The 20327-nt window shown below is 39.6% G+C and overlaps 1 long non-coding RNA gene across 1 annotated transcript in view; it reads left to right on the plus strand.

Annotated features, from left to right (window-relative positions):
- Positions 1-1089: 1089 nt before the first annotated feature.
- Positions 1090-20327, plus strand: part of LOC140169103 (uncharacterized) — a 118169-nt gene continuing 98931 nt past the window's right edge. Inside the window, exon 1 of the long non-coding RNA XR_011861355.1 lies at positions 1090-1226. This is a non-coding gene — a long non-coding RNA (uncharacterized lncRNA). The remainder of the gene's footprint in view (positions 1227-20327) is intronic.

Raw genomic sequence — 20327 nt, forward strand, 5'->3', positions numbered from 1 at the left:
CATAGTAGGCCTATAAGCTCCTATACCCCTTCCCTTGAGCACTCATAATACTCAGAACATGTTATGATAAGCATTCATGTACCAACTTTCAAGAAAAATATATAATTCACTTTGGGCATAATAATACTCACCATTAAATACGCTAGGTAGGAAAAAGAAAGATTCTATAATGATTTAGAACCGGATCCCGGATCCCGATTCTTGAAAAATATATTATCCTGGTTTTTCTGAGTGGAATTTTATAAAAATGTTCTAGAATTATTTGACAAGAAATTAAGAAAAACTGTTTTGGGTAATTAAAAAATATGAACAAACCCATATTGCCAGTAGGCCTAGTAGACAAGGTAGGCCTATTACTAGTAATTAAAAAAAAATATTTACAAGTATTTCCCAGTAGGCCTAATTCCGGCGTCGGCATAAAAAATGTCACTTTGTCTTCTTTTATATTAAAAGTCAAACTTTCCGCACTATTAATATTATTTATTATGGTAACAAATAACAATCAGCATATTTTTTAATGATATTTCGCATGATAATGGAGTCATTGCGTGAGTATAGGAAGCCAAAAAAGTAAAAATTTACTTTTAGAAGTCACTAATTTTTATGAAGTTTTATGGGAAGTTTTACCAGGCCTGAGTTTTACATAAAAATGAAATGTCGCCCCCATTTCAGCCGAAACGAACCGCAAACCACAACAAAAGTCACGCACTGAACTTTTATTATCTTTCCACCCAATTGGGCCTATTAGCACGTAAATCCAACGGCGTTCTCTTTTCATAGGTCGTTTGTTTGAACAGCAGTGACCGGAAACTAAATACACCCAAATACTTTTTGGGCGGATTGTAATTGATTGAGGACTGTTTTTATTTCATATATTTTTAAATGTTTCATGCATTTTGAGAACCAGTTATTGAGGACTAAATTAATTTTGAGCAATTTCTAAACTAAAATATATGTGTTATCTCTGTCTGTGCAATTTTAATAATTAAAAAAAAATTGTAGATATATTTTTTTGAATAGGGAAATTTAGAATTTATTAACTAGAAACTTTATTGATGTTGAAAAGTTGATGGATTGGTCACGATCATGCGATTGTTGCATCTCAGCGAAGGTAAACATATTCAAATATCTACGGATTATTGCTGAAATCAACGGTATTTACCCCCAATCGTACTGGAGGTCCCTCTATTATACGCATTTTAATCTCCTACATCAGGAATACATAGGTAAGTAAAGTTTGAATGTATTTTGGTGATGTCTTTTGTTGTGGTAAATAACCGGCTTTCGTCGGTCGGTATACACGTACCTTGTGCACAGCTGCCTTGATTGAGGGAAAGTCATGAAAGTTGAGCTTGCATGCTTGCCGACCCAACTGCAAAAAACATAGCTGATTATAATTAATAAAAATATTGTAAAATGTAAGAAGCCCCATCCTTCAACTATTCTGTCGGTCCAGCTTCTAGTCTTGGGCCCAAATTTCACGTGGCTCACACGGTTTGTAATCAACGACATGCGAAACCGGCTGTGACTATTGATATTCATATTGTCACTCCAGACTGGAGTGACAACATCATCAATTACGAAAAAACCAACATTCGACCATGGAATTTAATTGTCGGTTTGTCATTATATAAAACGATAAATCAAGTAAGTAACTTCCACTATAAAACTCAGAAACTTGCGATCTAAATATAAACAACACCAATAATGACAGAAATTATGTCTGGTTCCATACAGCAATACGCAGTTGAAACAAACATCTAAGTTTCCAAAAACAATTTAGTCATTCCTCAAAACTACATACATACGTACAAGTAACTTCATTAATAAAAAATTCAAATCCTACTATTACCCGTTATTGACAATTTTGTTCGATTTATGTCAACAAAAAGAACACACGAGTCGAGTTCAGTTGACCAAAATGGTAGCTCCTGCCCCCTGGTCACCTCAGATATGACGTCAGTATCAAGCTGTCAGGGGTCAGAGATAGGCCTATAATGCATGTATGAATGGCTGCTGGCTGAACAGCGATGCGTGATACGCGGATATAGTATTCATCACTGGGATTGAGAAATGCTTCATTTTATGTTTGTACTGGGGAATTTCAGACACGGAGACTCCGCGGAGATTTCTACGAATTCGTCCAAAGGTAACCAAAGGGTTGGGGATCGCATTTTTATCTATCACTAAATGTTTCGGAATTGAGGTCGGCTAAAAATAGACCATTTCGGGGACTAATTGGTGTAGATGTCACATTTTCAACAGTGGGCGATACATGTAAGTGACCAATTTGGCTTTCAGCACAAGTGTTTGGCCTGACTCTAGGTAGACAGAAATCATCAACAAAAAATCGAACCAGGACTTGTTTTCACTCAAATTTGAGTCGCATCATCAACCGGAAGTGACGTGACACGAACCGACAGAATAAAGTTGGCACTACACCGAAAGAAGAAGTTGCCCTAAAAATCATGCATTATGGCTGTGTTTTCTCATGTCACATGGCATCAGGTCATGATGTGGTCATCTGAATCTGAAGTCGCTGCATGCTGCAATGCGGTACAGCGTACGTGCTCGCTCGGACATGCGGATTAAGGATACTGTTATTGTGTAAATGTGTTTTTGGTCATTGCTATCATCTTTGAAGAAAAATGAGAATAAAATCTTACCTTGCCCGTAAAATCCATCTGACATGCCTGATGCAAGTCATAAACAACTTTAAAACAAGTTGTAATTGTTTATATTCAATGTTGTATTGTCCTCACATCTGTTTGTAAAACTTTGTCAAAACTGAATTTAAACTCGATCGCTGCTGCTGCATTACCACTGAAAAATCACCTCTCTAAACATGCTAAATGCTAAACCTCATGGTGATTGTAAGAATTGAACACGCTGCCTGGCTGGCAATCATTTGTCCAAGTATTTTTTTAGACCAATCAGGATTCAGGTTATTACGCCTACCGGTACCGTACTTCGCTTTTCGGGCACTGAAAATTCAGCAATTCAAGGCAAGTACGGTTATAAATTGATTTATTGATCAAATATTGGTTTTCCTCATTTTTGACTGTAACTCGACAACTGTTGTCTGTGCTGAAATAAAATATCCAGTGCAGTAGTTGTAGTCCTTGTCCCTATAATAAACATACATGGATCTTACTTGTCACCAATGCGCTATAATTTTTGAGAAAAATGCAAAAATAGGCACAAAAATGGCGCACATCGGAATTTTGTATGTCATGTCCCGATGCCATACATGTGCAGTAGTCGGCACCACTGATCATGCGTTGGAATCGCTTTTCTGCAAAAGTGATCGAGTGGTATAAATTCAGCAGCATGTTCGCCCACATGTGATTTACTGAACCCTATCTGACGTAACTTTGTCAAATTAGCGATTCTCAGTCACAGGATTCCATGAAATTGCCATGTAGTTATTCTGAAGGATCGGTTTATTTTGTCAGTAGTGCAAGTTGAAGTTAGTGACTTTGTATGTTATGTACAACTACAATTAGATAAATTGACAGGTCATAATGCAACCAATCCATCTTATATCGTTACTATTGTACTTTGGAGATTGGCTGGGCACGTCATGTACATGGACGTATGACGTGCCTAGACTGGGTATTCGCCCTTTGCACGGAAACCGCCATCTTGCTACCCAAACGAGGTTCTCCCAGCAAATGCATGCACACAGCACGACACACACTTTATGGATAGAATCTTGTTTTGATATGATCGTGCGATCAGCGAATAGTGTCAGTTCGGGGCACTGCTAATTCAAAGACGTCTCTGATATCAAATACTCTTGAAGCGTCGTGTCACATAACAGTATCATATTTCAGAGACGTCTCATAAATCACATACTCCCTAGTTTCAAAACCCAGTCGCAAACGATATAAGTAATTTTGATGAACGTGCCAGCGCAGTGGGAATAATTTTGTGTATAGGCCTTATCAGGGTTGTAGCTAGCCCAAGTTGAGCATGGTGAGTGCCTGCTAATTTTACTATCCAATTCATGAATTGGATAGTAAAATTGGGATTTTTTTACTTTAAAAAATTGGATTTTGGCCATTGCAATCTAAGTGTGTTCTGGGACCATTTGTCAGAATTTGCACAGATAGATATGGTCATTTTCACAGTAAAGGGTGTAACTTTTGATTTTAGGGTCAAAATTTCAAACCACTTAAATATGTTTCTGTTTACTGAAATCATGCATAGAAGCAACTTAAATTCCAGTAAAATAATGTTTCAAGGCTTAAACCTTTTGATTTCTAATAAAAAATTGACATTTCCATAACATTTTGGTTAAAATCTAAGAAAAAATGTATTTTACATAACGTCAGAAAACTATGACATGAAAGCTGTAATACATGTGAAATCCCATTCCAAAGTAAGTCAACAGATATAAGTTAAATTTTATACCATGTTTTGCTATGTTTGTAATTGCAGTTTTGAAAATTTTTAACATCAAGTGTCATTTACAATGGAAATTTCCAAACCTGAAACACATTTTTTAAGTTTTAATTGGGTTCCTAAAATAATTTGAATGTCTAACTTCATGTACAAATACTACTTGATGAAAGGAACCTCCCAGCCAAGTTTCACAGAAATTGGAGTTATTTTTTAGAATTGGCAATTCAAGCGATTTGTGTTTCGGAGGCTTCAGTTAACAACACAGGTGATCATAAAAGTAAAATATTTGGCTAACTACTACAAGTTGACATAAAAAAATAGGTAAAAAATATCACAATTACCAATTTTCATGCTTTGCTTCTAAGTATTGAATTTCAGTTGTGACAAAAATTAAATTATCACAGCAAGTCATTTTTTTTGTTTCGGAGGCTTCATGTTAGCAATTGTTAAACATTGTAGAAGTAGTTTTTTTGAAAACAGCAGTGTTGGGATCATCTAAGCTGTTATTTTCTTGTGTGTATTGATTCAATGATTCTATGCGGCAGATATTGTAGATTTATCACATGTTAATTTTTTCACCCATTTGTTAAGTGTGGTGTTTTTTGCATGTGAAGCCTCCGAAACAGGCTTTTTTGGATATCAGTATATTTTTCAAACATTAACCATAATGTCAATTTTTTTTTATAATTTATGACATTCTGCACATATCAAGTAATAATTACAATGCAGGTATCAGTATGAAACACACCAATTTAGATATGCATAGATGATAATTAATCTTATTGTTGTTTCGGAGGCTTCATTTGTTTCGGAGGCTTCAATTGTTAACGGAAAGTTTGTATTGGGTCCCATTTTCAAACGGTGATATATATATCCACGATTTAAAAACATGTGACTTGAGGATCTACTTTGCTACATTTTGATAAATAGATTGGATGAGCTCTTTTATTTATATTTGCACAAGCTTGCTGAACAGTTTGTTTCGGAGGCTTCAAAAAGTTAACGGAAAACGGCTCTTTGAAGTCAAGATTTTATAAAAATTTTAAAAGCTTGCAAATCGACTAATTTTTGTTACCCATTTCAAGTTAAGATAACAACTGTTATGAATCAAGAAGAAGTGAAGAAATAACCAAGAATTATGAACCAAAGCTACACCCACAAAGTTTGTTAACAATTGTTAACGGAAAATGAAGCCTCGAAACGACAAATATCAAGTCCGGTTCTCAAAAATACAGGGCTGTTCACAATTAAATCTAATGTGGCAGTGTTTACTGAACATATGACTGTACTTTCAGGATAAGATAAATTATCCATGAACTATTTGAAGAAAACACAGGGTTTTACAAAATGTTACTGTTTTTATAGTTTTTCAAAATGGCAATATTAGGTACATTTAAGCCTGCTAAAACTGAACGCAGTAACTCCCAAAGCTGATTATGCTACCCAAGGTAGCTGCTAACTAGATGACTTATGTGGCCAAAAATCATGGAATTCTGTGGCTTTATTAGAATACTACGGATTAAAATGTTAAAAATCCAAAGTTATACCCTTTACCGTGAAAATGACCATATTTGCTAAACATAGGAAAGCTTATTCTCATACACTCAGCTTCATTCCGATGTGCTGCATCGAGTGCCATGCTGTCAACAAAGCTTGACGTATGTGATATCACAGACCCCCGTATGTGAAATCACTGACCCGTCTTTGAAATCAGAGACGTCCGGTTATTACGAGTGCCCCCGAACTGGTGTTGGACAGTATCCACAAAGTAAAAAATTGTGTGTCTTAGGTTACTAGAAGAAATATTGAAAACATCCAGACAAACACTCCAAACTTGTCTTCTTCACTTCGTTTCCACTGACATGTCCTTTCGCCTCCTTTAATTAAACATCCCCATCCCCACCACTATTTTCAACCAAGATGTTTCAAAAATGCTGATATTTCCATGCTATCTTGTGTACCGGTACATAGTAAGTTTGCACACATGCCTGCCAACATGGCGTCAGTAATTTTGCTAAAATCTGGTCGTAAACCCGTTAAGGTTACACAAAGAGACGTATAAAAAATGTATAAAAGACGTATAAAGTTGTTCTCTAAAACAGAGTTTTCTCAGTAATCAAATATCGCAGCGAGTGAAATGTTGGTGCATTGGATGTAGCTTAACATTTCTGTGTGTGTTATATACAAATTATTAGAATAAATTTTAAAATCCTTCGTTTAAAGCATTTTTACCCACCATGTTCACAAGATCAAAAACACGCTCCATGAGGTTTTTTTTTCAAATGTGCGCTCCGTATAAATCCACACCGGCGATTGTTTTCTTCTTTTTTTTCAGTATTGTATTACAAATCGATCAAAGAAATAATGTTGCCATGGGGAAGAACCAAATACAGTACCGATTAAATTTTAAAAGCCCGCTTTGGGGGAAATTTTGGAGAATTTGCTTGAGAAAAAGCTGGTTTGTGAAATTATCGATATCTTGATTACGAGACGTTAATTTAGACATCTGAATACCTACATTATTTCTCAACATTCTGCCAATTGCTATTCCATTTGATTTTCACTCCAAATTGAAGCTAGTTTTGCAAAAAACGAGGTTTTCCTCCATCAGTTCGTTCAAAATTTCAGCGCCGACATGCGTGTTTATTCTAAGAGCCATAATGCGGACGAGATTGTAATCATATGTAATTGCATCCAATTATAGTTATATCATCCGCTTTGAGAACAGTCAATTTGTGTAAGTTGATCTGTGGCGAGTGGATAGAGCGTTGGACTGGGAATCTAATATGAACTATTTTTGTGGGTTCGAGTCTCCGTGTGGCTGAATTTTCTTCTTTTTTCTCTTTTCTCATTTTTACTTCCTTTCTTTCCTCTTTTCTTTCTCCCTTTCTTTTATCATTTCTTTTTTTTTCTTTTCTTTCTTTTCTTTCTTTTTTTTTTTTTCTTTTCTTTTTTTTCTTTTTTTTTTTTTCTCTTTTTCACTATTTCTTTATTCTTTCTTGCTCCTTTCTTTTTAGTTTTATTTGATTGATTCGCTGAGTGCAGTGAATCGTGATTGATTGTTTTTCACTTTGTAGGCCTGCTAAGTCTGTCTTGTTGATTTTCATCCCAAATTCGATTTACAAATAATTGCTTTTTGATATTGTTGTTATTGCCTACCCTTACATTGTAATCAGGGGAATAGCAGCATTGATTTCATCAAAGATATCAAGGCTATAAATTCAAAATCAACACATTTTCAAGGGCGTAGCTTGACGAAGTGCCCCCAATCAATTTTAAAATTTATAAAATCCTTGTGAAAATTGCGAAAATGGCTTGTGCCACCCCCGGCATCCGAGCTCCGGGCACGAGCTAAGCCAAGTTTCATAGCCTTTTCATGTCTTGACCGTGGATCGATATTCTATTGTAAGTAGGCCTACGTCCCGGTCCGCTTGTTCATTTTCTGCATGGCTGTTTCTGTTATGAACTTACGCCCTCTGAAATCAAGCGCATGAAAAACTCTCGGCTAACCTTAAGTGAAGCGGAAGTCATCGTTCCTAAGTTCATAGTTCGTCAATTCAGCGTGAGTTTTTTAATTAATGGGAATTATCATTTTAAAAATGACCTAATAAATGCCCCCTTTTGGAAAATGCAATGCCCCTGGGAGCGACTATTTGAGGAAATACGGCATAAACCTACTGGTCTCTCCTCATGCATGCACGTGACGATTAAAGAAATCATAATTGGTGCATTAAATTTTGAACACATTCTTTGTGTAAAATGATTGGAATTAGGACTGAAATGATCGCCACTAATTTTGTATTAGCAATAAATCGGCGAACTCCTCAAAAAGTGTAGTCTAGCTCATCCTAACTTCTGGAGAGAATTTTAAAACAATATTAGGAATGGCCAGGCTGTGACAAATTGCCTTTTTTCATGTTGCCCGGTCGGGCAAGTTTAGTCTAAAAAGTACTTGTCCTGGCGACCATTATTTTAGCTTTTTGTGAACGATCAAAACATTTTGCTTTCGTCCTCATAAATTGCTATGTAATTTTAGAGAATAAAGGTATTGTTTTTAGCAGCTGGAGTACATCTATCATTAGTAAAATTAAGTAAAACAACGAGGCAAAGCCGAGTTGTTTTTCAAAAAAATAATGATATCGCATGTGTTATATATGAGACGATAGAGATGCATGACAGCGGCTAAAAACAGAACATGCATCGTCAATGGAGGAGGTTTGGTTTTCATCTTGCAAAATGACCCGGATGTTGATGCGCAGTCTGATATTTCCAAAATTGCGAAAGGGCTTATTGCTACGTACCAATAACCCAATGCATGTGAGCACTGTGTGTATGGTACAATTAACTCAAGATATTTCAATGTGTGGGTTTTCTTGTGAACTTGTGATTCCGTTCCCTTTATTGTTTGTTTTATTGTTTTTCTGTTTTGAAAGAGTAAGTAAACATACAAGTGCATGCATGACTAGGCAATTTACTATTGACAAATAAAGACTTGAGTGACTGCTGGCAGAGTGGTAGTACTGAGGTAATACTGGTCTAGGGCAAAACCGCAGTTTTTAAAAAAGATCAAAATGGTACTTTTTGTTTTGGATATAGAAAAATGATGAGAAGTGTATGTAGGAATTTTAATACTGTCGTTACTACCGATGGTATTAAAACTCGGTAGTTTAGAAATATGTTATGGAACTCATGTAAGTGTCTGGATCTCCTGGTATTAAGCCTGGCATTCTCAGGGTACCCAAAGTATTTTTTCGAGCGGGTGATCGGGTAGACGGGTACCCGAAAAACCAAATTTGTAAAGTTTCCAAATTAGTAATAAACCAACTGAACAGGGATAAGCTGAGATAAATTTGGAGTTTGTTCACACACACCATGTGGTTTGGTCTCTTTTGAAATAGTCGCCTACCACAGCGTGTGTCTCAGCTCGGTCAACAGATCCATTAGTTGTGCTTCGGTAACCATGACGCCTGCTGAACTCCGGTATGAATACAGGGGTTTACCCTGAATATTGATCAAATGTAGGTATAAATCTAGAAGTGTGAGTTTCTTTCAAGTTTGTGGTCTTTTTGGCAGGCCCATTATGTCGCTCCGATGCTGATGGTGAGTTTTGGTGCCATCATTTCTGTTCCAGTTGTGTTCGCCTGACTTGCTGCTGGATATCATCAAATTTTCAGTTTGTTTTTATTTTATTTGGAAAGACATCATTTTAAAATCATTTTAGGAGGGCTGTGAGTGTTGGGGATGCGATTTATAAAACATTTGCATCGAGAACCGAGCAAGTCGAGAACCGCAAAATTCTAGTTGTATTTTTGTTTTTCTATATTTTTTTATTTTTTGTAGTTTTATTTCTTGTAGCGTAAGTCCATGTTGTGTAAGTTCTTATTTTGTAAGCGCAATGAACATGTTTATTGTTTATAGTAAATGCACTGTTATAGCAAGTGCTGTACATCTTATCACATGATGTGGACACACTAATCTATGACATCAGAACTTATTCACAAAGCCTGTTCAGGCTTAGCAATTGGAAATTTCCAGCTCAAAGGATAGGAAAATTTGGATTACGCCCAATTACCCATTTAATAGGCCCTACATGTATGTACAATTTATGTACATTATATTTTAGGGCCCCTATTTTTCCTAATGAGCATCCTTTGTATAATAAGCACCCAGGGTTACTATACATGTTGTACACTGACTTTTTATAAAAATCCGATTTAAAAACATTGAAATCGGATTTAAAAAATAAATTAAGACTTTTAAAATTTGTTTTCTCTCCAACCATATTTGCCCTATTAGGCCTATTATCGCTATTTAAATCAACCAATGTGGCTCAACTTTAGGTCTTCCCATGCACAATGTGGATCTTGTTTTTTACTTGTATTTAATGTTTTAGTTGTACCACTGTAATCTTTTTTGTATGCTGCTTTTTTTGTTTTTTCCATGTGATTTCTTGTGACTTTCTGTGATTTCTTTGTTTTGATAATAATTTAAATACATGAAGATAAAAAAAACCCTTTAGGTCTTGTTGGGAAAAATGTGTATCTTCAATACGAAAGGTCAACATTTTCAAATGATCAATCAGCTTTTCCTTCCAGCTACATTTATAATTATACATGAAGTACATATCAGTAGATTTATAATTTTACTTTGAGGACTTTTAAATATGAAAAATAATTTATTTTAAAATAATGCCAGCCCAACCCCTGTGGCTACCGACTGGGGATCGTGTGCTTGGCATGCGAGGGGTCTAAGGTTCAAATGCAGGGGGTACCACCAAGTGACTTCTTTGTTCATCTTCTCTCCTTTTTTGTTTCTTCTTTAACTTCCGATAGCAAAAACCAATGTCCGTTGTTGGGGTTAGGAATACATTGTACAAATTGGGAAACTCTGCAGGTGCTACCAGAGAAGGGGCCCACTATTATTTTGAGGTATATTTGCCACACACACCACTTCCAGTTTCCACATTTCCAAACACAAATAAAGTCTGGATGCATACAAGTGCCTAATTTTCTTGCATAATGTTATTGCTAGCTGATAGCAGATGTCAGTCACTGCAATTTAATATCGACTTAGTAATTGATTATAAAGGAAGTAATAAAGTAGATAATCAATTAAATCTAATGTGTCGTCAATACTTTTGATTTATCAATTCTACGGTAACTCGTGCTACACTTTTTGGGTGTCCTTTTGCATACTTTGTGCTCCAGCTTTTAAATTGATTTGATTGGAATCTGTATTTTTGTATTTTAATACCCAACATTCAAGGCTAGATCCTCATAGTATTGCTAATTCAGGATATCAACTTTTGTATGTATGGGACAGCTGTAAAATCGGTAACTTCGTGCTTTCTGAGCAGAGGACATGCTTAAAAATCACTCATTTTTATTTTGATGGTGTGCTAAAACAAAAAACACTAAAGCCTTATTGATTATATGATAAGTAATTGCTATGATAAGGTTTGTTTTGGTATACCTTAAAAAGTTGTGCCCCTCATAGTTTTACATTGACTGGCAAAAAACATGGTAACTCGTACTCACGGTAACTCGTGCTACAGTTTGTCCGCCATATATAAAATGGTATTGTTCATCTAAATGTCAATTTTTTTTGATAACAATTCCTCAACAAGTGGTGTAATGATCAAATAACTCAACCTATGTACAAATAACCCCCCAAATAATCCATCTATGTACAAATAACACTATTCAGTGTATGTACCAGCATACAATGTACCACACACATTACATACAAACATCCCAGCCTTACATACGCCTTGCTTGATCATGTTTGGATATTTTATTCTAGGGCTTAAATTTAAACAGTTAAATTGAACAGTCAACAATTGATAAAACTTTTACTTCCATGTTATTTGACTCTAAATTCCCTCACAAAACTTGTAATGTTCATGGTTATTTGCTCTGTAAGTTTTTAAAAAATTGCTTTCTGAGTTAAAGTGACATTGCGCTTTTTTAAAGAATGTTTGGTCATCTTTTGGTTGAGACCATTTCCTGCTTGGTGCAAATACTCTACAGTTTGCCCGATTTCAATCACTTCACTAAGCTGGAAATTGAGCATCAACAACAAACCAATTTCCAATACAAATCTCAGAACTATACAAATCTCAGTATCAACAATGTCACTGTGGCTGTTAATCTCAGGATTTCCAGTATCTATTTTGTTTGTTTTATTTCTTCTTTTGCCTCGGTTACTCATTCAGTGGATGTTTTAAGGTATCCTCTGTTCTTCCATGAGGCCCATATTAATTGATTGGTTCTTAGGCTAGATCCTAGGGGGTGGAGGGCTAAACATTTTGGTTGCATCATTTTGACCAGGTATTGATAGTGGGATATATGTTAAATAGCATGGTTTTTTTTAGAGAGACTGTACAATGTAAAGTCTTTGAGCTTAAAAAAAGGACTTTATTGGTGTGTGCAAAAATTTGGTATAAATAAATTTACACTATTTTGGCACATGATCGGGGTGGAAACTGGCTCCTTGAATCTTATCTCTATCTTTGCCTTCCATATTTTTACTTTAATTTTCCTGCGACAGGAGGTCACTTTTCTCTTTAATTTTTGGCCCCCACACATGTGTGGTTGCCTGGTTGTTTGTTTGTTTCTTTCTTTGTTTGGCTGTCCGGGCGGAAGCAAATTCATTAATCCACTGTACAGCTCCAACACAATAACTACAAATTTGGTACCGGTATGGTGATAGAATAATGGTGGCTTGATGTGCTGTGTAGTTTTGTGTTATGTTATTTGCATATTTATGAATATTAATGAGCTTACAAATTTTGCCTACATTTTCATTAATCCACTTTGCAGCATTATAAACACAATAACCAATCAACTTCAAACTTGGTTTGGTTGGATATATGGTGGCCTGATGTGCTGTATAATTTTGTGTCATGTTATTTGCATATTTATGAATATTAATGAGCTTATTTGCATATTGCATATTATTTTTTATTTACAAACCTTTGTTATTTACACACTTGTGTGTGTGTGTGTATAGGGCACCTTAATTACAAACTGCATAATTCTAGTTTGTCATGGGGCAGGCTGCCCCCCCCCCCACACTGGCTACACTGCTGCTAGAAAGCTGTTACCAATATCATGGTCACATATAAATGCATATTCATGTAGTTGGGAGATCCTCTATTGCTGCCAAGTGGTAGATTTTGCATTACCTTTGCTGGTACAGGGGAAGTGGGCTATGGTAACTCGTGCTACATCGGTAACTCGTGCGAGTGGTAACTCGTGCTACAGTTTTTAATGGGTCATTATTATGTGATGGAAAGTGTTTTGTATATTAATTTCTTATTTTTACTCAAGGCACTACTAGTAGAAGGAAAATAATAAGTGGCATCAATTAAATTGCCAACATTTTGAAAATATATAAAAAAATGCATCTTTCGGTAACTCTTGCTACGCCATATTTAGTGCTATGAAAACACAATGAAAGAAAAAAATTAGTTACCAATACCATGGTCACATGATATAAATGCATATTCATGTAGTTGGGAGATCCTCTATTGCTGCCAAGTGGTAGATTTTGCATTACCTTTGCTGGTACAGGGGAAGTGGGCTATGGTAACTCGTGCTACATCGGTAACTCGTGCTACTGGTAACTCGTGCTACAGTTTTTAATGGGTCATTATTATGTGACGGATAGTGTTTTGTATATTAATTTCTTATTTTTACTCAAGGCACTACTAGTAGAAGGAAAATAATAAGTGGCATCAATTAAATTGCCAACATTTTGAAAATATATAAAAAAATGCATCTTTCGGTAACTCGTGCTACGCCATATTTAGTGCTATGAAAACGCAATGAAAGAAAAAAATTAGTGGGGGATTATTTAAAATGTGTTGGATGTTTCTTGAAGACCATATTTCAGAGATATAAAATGTATCAAATTTAAAAGAAAAGTGCCCATGTTTAATAAAATAGGCCCACTTGGAAAATATCTAAGTTGAACAGGAGTTTTTCACTTAAAATACACCCTCCAAAGAAACTTTAAAAAAAAAAAAAAATGTTAGAAAAATGCGAAAAAAGTTTATAACTTGAACCTTACATCTGTTTGGAATAATATAAAAGTTGAAATATATATTGGCAATTTCATTTTTTTGAGTCATGTCCACTTTTGCTTGGAATTGCCCATATGTGTAGTTTGTATTGCAGTAGAAGTATGGCTGCTTCCTTTCTGACCACTTGTTTTAGATGAAACTTGCATATCTGTTCCTAAGTTCCTTATTGATTTGTTTTAAACTTTTTACAAAATTGTGAAATGAAAATTGCCCATACTAGTTTCCATTGAAAGTTTTTTTTAAACTACAATTATTTTTCATATCAGGCACGTATCAATGCAAAATTATGAAACATGATCTTTATCCATGGCAATGATGGCATTGTCTTTTTTAAAGGCATTTCTTGTTTCAGGATGATAGCTGTATGTGTACAACAAGAATTGTTTATACTTATATATTTAATTCAAATTTGTAACATCGAGGTCCTCGCAAATTAAAAAATACACAAAAATTAAGTAAATTTAATCATCATCCTCCTCAATATTACGACATGTTTGTTGAAGCCGTTCAATGAACCCACCTGCACATATTCTTATCTTAGAACTGGGTAATGAAAATAACAGTTCATAATTCATAATGTTATGATATAGAGTGATCTCACGATGGTATTTTGATTACTCGTGAGAGACTTGGATAGTAGGTACTCTTGATTAAGTCTTGAATCAGGTGTTTATTGTTGATTCTAGGGGTTGCCACAGGCTTGCTTTATTTTTAGCATGCTCATTTCAAACATCTCAAACTTGAGTGTTCAACTTGATCTATTTTCATAATTATGATAAGTATATATCAATTGTTTGTTTCATTTTTGAACAAAGTTCAACTCCCATCGCAACAAATTTGTGCGATGAGAATTTTCACTGCTGAGCTCGTAAAAGCCTGGCTCAGATTTCAGTTTTAAAAGCATTGCATCGCACTGCGATGTGGAGTCTGAACCGGACTTTTCCCTAGTAATAGTATGTCAGCCTTCTGTAAATTCATAGTGTAAAATCATCAAACTCTTTGATGGAACTGATACATGTTTAAGGGCGCATTACACCAAATCACTGCGCGAAAGGTGCAATGGAGATGAGTAGGGTTGGGATTTTCGGGTAATTTTGTGCCCGGTACCCGTTATTTTTGGGCGGTACCGGGTACCCGAAATTAAATTTTTTTTTTTTTTTTTTTTTTTTTTCCGGTTTGTAGTGTCCTGGACCTAGACCTAAATGCTAGGATCATTCATGGTTGACCTAAAAAAAAAAAAAAAAAAAAAATTAATTATGTTTTGTATTTTTAATATGAAAATTGATAATTTGTATTCATGTCATACTCTATTAATGATTTCAAAATGCATTGAATTTGAATGCATTTTGATATCATTAATAGAGTATGACATGAATACAAAGTATCAATTTTCATATTAAAAATACAAAACATCTTAATTTTTTTTTTTTTTAGTTCAACCATGAATGATCCTAGCATTTAGGTCTAGGTCCAGGGACAAGTCTACAAAACCGAAAAAATAAAATAAAAAGACTACAAAGTATGCCCTGCTGGTCAGTTTCTCAGCAATTACAACTTGACCATGGCAGTTGCTACTCATTGTCATTGAAATGAAAATGATATGACCATCAATTTCTAATAATCTTTAGATCTGTGTCATTGAAATTAGGTTCATTTCACACATACATCTGTTTTTGCATTCAACCTGAAAGCCTGATTACTCATTACATGGTGGAGTCAAGGGTAGAATCGTAGGAACATTATTTATGCTGTAAAGGTTAGCTGATGTAATCTCATTCAAATAGTTGGAATGATGAAGAACACTGGTAAAATAATTTGAGATGTACGCATACTCATTTGAAGGTGCATTGTTCTGTAATCACTCAGAACTCTACACGGGGGGCCTAGTCAACCAGTGGCTATTGTTTTACAAGCTCACTCAGTCATTTAATGAGGCAATACAACGATCAAAGGTGTTGAAATGATCAAAATTTTGAGTTACACGGTTTACACCTTTTCAATGTAAAATTAATTTTCTCGGCCAAATGAAAAGCAGTAATTTTCATTTTTTCAAATGCTAGTATTAGACTCAGTACACCGGTCGATCTTACCGTTTCCGATGTTGATTAAGATACTTCTTGCATCGATCCGAGATGCGGAAAAACCAATAGTCATTTTGTCCCACATAAATGAATAAATAACAAAAACCCCGATCCCCGGTGGACTCACCCAAAAGGTGACGTCACACCATATGATCGTCCCTTATCCTCCTTGGTCTCCGACTGACACAGACGTGCCTATCGATTGTTCATAGCACTGTGTATCAATTTCTGGACCAAGGCGTGATATACGGTTGTAGTTTCACACCTTAGGTAAAACCAAACCGGTATTGTTCGGGTTGAGGATAGTTTTGACGGCATTTTCTGGCGAAAAAGTGACAAAAACGATCCAAAACTTAGCTACATATCGTGCCTCCGTTTGTATACGGGACACGAGCAATTCAAAATGGCCGCTTTCGTTGGCGCCATTCATTTTGTTTCCCACGTAAAACAACCATTGCAGCCTGTAAGTTACAATAGATGTTTGTACATACACATTGTATTTCATGTACGGTAGGTTATTGTTGCTATGTTAGGGTGATTACTCTATCGTTATGTCTTCATTACCGTCCGATAAGACGAGTTAATCAGATATTCATACGGTGGGGATTGGTAGGGACCCGTCTGACATTTTAGTAATAAAGTTAGCCAGTCCTTACTTTACCACTAACGTTAGCGACCAGCCTCCGTGCTCAGGTTTGCTTACTGGGCTTGAGTCGCGTGTTGGGGGGGGGGGGTAGTGCCCCCCTCCCTTTTCTCCTCGCTTCGCCTCGGCCCTGTCGGGCTTGCCCTTCCCTGGTGACGGAGCGGGACCCACACCCGCTCTGTTTCACCCTCAGGGAGTGCTCACGATCTTCTAGATGTCTTTCTTTTGCTTAGGACTCTCCGAGTTCCAGCTTGACGATTGGGATAGGCTCCATCATCGCCATGAGACGAAGAAGAAATCTACCAAGGGCACTGGTAAGGTCGATCACGGTGGATTCTGCTGTGACAGCCCCTATGGGTCATGGCAGGTCTGCTTAAGGGGCTCCGGTCCCCGGACAAGCAGGCGGTTCCTTCGAGGACTGCTAAGCGCGTCCAAAGGCTCAGCAGCCAGCGAAAGCACTGACTATACGTCGGAGCAAAGTAGCAGGCAGCAGAGCGGTAACCACCAGCGAAAACCCTAGCGGGTTTTGCAGCAGGAGGATACCAGTCGATCACGGTAGATTCTGCTGTGACAGCCCCTATGGGTCATGGCAGGTCTGCTTAAGGGGCTCCGGTCCCGGACAAGCAGGCGGTTCCTTCGGGACTGCTAAGCGCGTCCAAAGGCTCAGCAGCCAGCGAAAGCACTGACTATACGTCGGAGCAAAGTAGCAGGCAGCAGAGCGGTAACCACCAGCGAAAACCCTAGCGGGTTTTGTAGCAGGAGGATACCAGTCCTCTAGCCAAAAATCCTCACGGGTTTTAGCAGGAGGACACCCGTCTGTTGCAGGCATATCTACGGGCTCAAACAGCCACAGTAGTAGCCAGCGACGGGCAACATGCAAGGGTACCCCGGGCTTGCCTGGGTTGAACCCTAGCATGCATGGGGTCCGCAGAGACGATACCGCGGCTAACGCTGTGGGGGTAGTCTTAGCAGAACCAACTGGGGTTGTCACACGGCAGCGTTCCATGGCGGGACCGCCGAGTGATACCCTGGGCCCTAGAATAGCTGCTGGCTGTCCACAGGGACTGGCTGGCGATTATTCAGGGGTTGGGCTCGCAGTCTCTCACGGGACAGCGACCCAGGTGCATTCGGCAGCTACAAAGGCGAGCTACGGCTTGACTTCAGTGGTAGCCGCTATGCACCCGCCCATAGCTGCCGTGAGTGGTCCGCCACACACAGCGACCTTGGGCGAAGCTCTAGAAGGTACAGTAAGTAGCTTGAACAGCCTAGCTGATCAACAACCCACTTATGTCCTCGAGAGCCAGCGGAGCGTGGGTGATCCATTATCGTCAATGGGTCAATTACCCTCTCTTGATCGATCACTGTCAAATCAACATAACAGGGCATAGCTCCATTGATTGACGCTGCCTATTCAGGTGGCGAGGTGATTGATTGGGGGTATGCACGCTCAGCTACCCGTGGTACTAGGCAAGCTCCCTCTAGCCAAGGGACAGCCGGTATGGCGGGTACCCATACACTGCAGCTTGATCCCCTTGCGGGGAACGCGGTGAGGCATGGGTACAGTGGTACACAGCCGGGAGCCCTCACGGGCACCTACGCTGGAACCACGCATACAGCGGTACACAGCCGGGAACCCTCACGGGTACCCATGCTAGTACCAGCGCCGGTACCACGCCAGCACACAGCTTGATCCCCAAACAGGGAACGCGGTGTGGCGAGGGTACAGCGGTCCACAGTTGGGAACCCTCAAGGGTACCCACGCTGATACCGCACCGGTACCGCAGCACCGCCTTAGTCGCCACAGTCTCTGTGGCAACAAGGGGGGGGGGAGGCGGTGCTGGTACTGCAGTACCATGGGGTTACCCTGGTGGCGGATCCTTTCAGGGTCAGCTGCCGGCTGGGTATGCCCCGTGGTACCCGCCGCAGGGTGTTTCTTCCACGGCCTAGCACCGTGGCAAGTGTCGCCAGCGATGGCCACGCAGTACCAACATCAGCTGTTGACCAGGCCAGCCGGCATGGGGCTAACCCAGATCTTGATCAGGGTAGGCCCGTGCTGCTAAGCGCTAGGGCGACGGCTGCGAGAGCATGCGGACCCAGTGGTGCCATGGCGGATACCTCAGGGTCTTGCGGGAGTACTCCCTCTTCTGCTGGCAGGTAGTCGGCGAGCCACACAGTGGTTATGCCTTCTTACCCGCTTTCAGATGCCCGTCCTCAGTTACCGTCATCATCGGAGCATGATCACGGATACTGTGGGCGAGGAAAGAGTCGGAAGCTGAGTCCGGTAGTGACATCACTACAATCTCCTTCCCCGCTGCCCCGAGGGGAGCAACAGCACTGATCTTCCTCCGGACACCCGCTATGGGGGAGTCCATGGAGGAGGACCAGGGAATCCTTTCAGTAGGATGCTCAGCTGCTGCTTCCTCACAGGGGCGCCTGCACTCTCATTCCGGCAAACCTCACGGGTAGATATCGTGGGGCTGTCGAGCTCAGTAGAGCTATGGCGCCGCGTGCTTGCACGCTTCCTCTGCGATGTAGCGCGGAGGACCACGGACCTACCTGAGGGGATCCGAGAGGACCCAGATGTCGTCAAGCGTATCACGCTCAGACAACATCTGAGCTCTTCCATGAGGTGAGCCTATTAGCGGTGCTAACAGCTAGCCTCAACGAGAGCTCCATGGGCCTAGCCCATAGGGTGTCCACTCAGCGCCGGGGGGGAGGGGCCTGCCACTCCAATCGCTCTCCGCGATGGAAAGGCAGGGTCCTTTTTCTCTTGGATGCTTCTGCGCTACGGTGGAGGACCGTGCAAAGAAGTTACCAGCAGGAGCACTCTGAAGAAGTCGGAAACTGCCCTTACCATGGGTAGGAGCTCCGACTTCAGCAGGCCGTGCACCACCAACAGTACCCGAGCCCACTACCTCTGTAGCACCCATTTCTGGGAGGCGCAAGGGTAGCACAGGAACAGCTGGCAAGCCCCGAAGAAGAGCAAGCGCTCTGGGGGGCTCAGCGGTTTTCCACAGGGGGATCTCCCAGTGGACGACCGCTTATGGCTTTCACCCAGAGGTGGGAAACCATCTCTTTGAGCGCCTGGGTATGGTCAGTGGTGAGTGGGGGTTACAGACTGGCAACCCAGTCTCCCCACATTCGTCTGCACATTTCAGAGGTCCACAGTAGTGCCGTCAGACGGCCCCCAGCGTCGGGCACTACTGACAGGGATCACACAGCTTCTCACGAAGCGGGCGATTGTCCCGGTCTACCCCCGTTCTCTGGGTGATCTTGGAGCCATTGGCTCCAAGGAAGACTGGCGACAGGAGCCCCATCCGGAACCGCAGGCTGTTGAACACGTTCTTCAGGCCCAAGAGGTTCAGAATGGGGACTCTCGCCTCGGTGCTAGCCTGCCCCATCAGGGGCATGGGAACAGCATCGCTAGATCTCTCGGACGCCTATCTGCATATGCCAATCGCCTCTCAAGATCGGAGGCATCTGCGCTTCTAGGTACAGGATCAAAATTACCAGTTTTGATACCGCCATCCGACCTGTCCATCTCTCCCAGGGTGTTTAACACTCTTGGTCAGAAGCGGTGGCAGCGTACCTGAAGCACAGGGGTGTCAAC

This window comes from Amphiura filiformis, chromosome 14 (genome assembly GCF_039555335.1).
Source record: "Amphiura filiformis chromosome 14, Afil_fr2py, whole genome shotgun sequence".
In the NCBI taxonomy this organism is placed as follows: Eukaryota; Metazoa; Echinodermata; class Ophiuroidea; order Amphilepidida; family Amphiuridae; genus Amphiura; species Amphiura filiformis.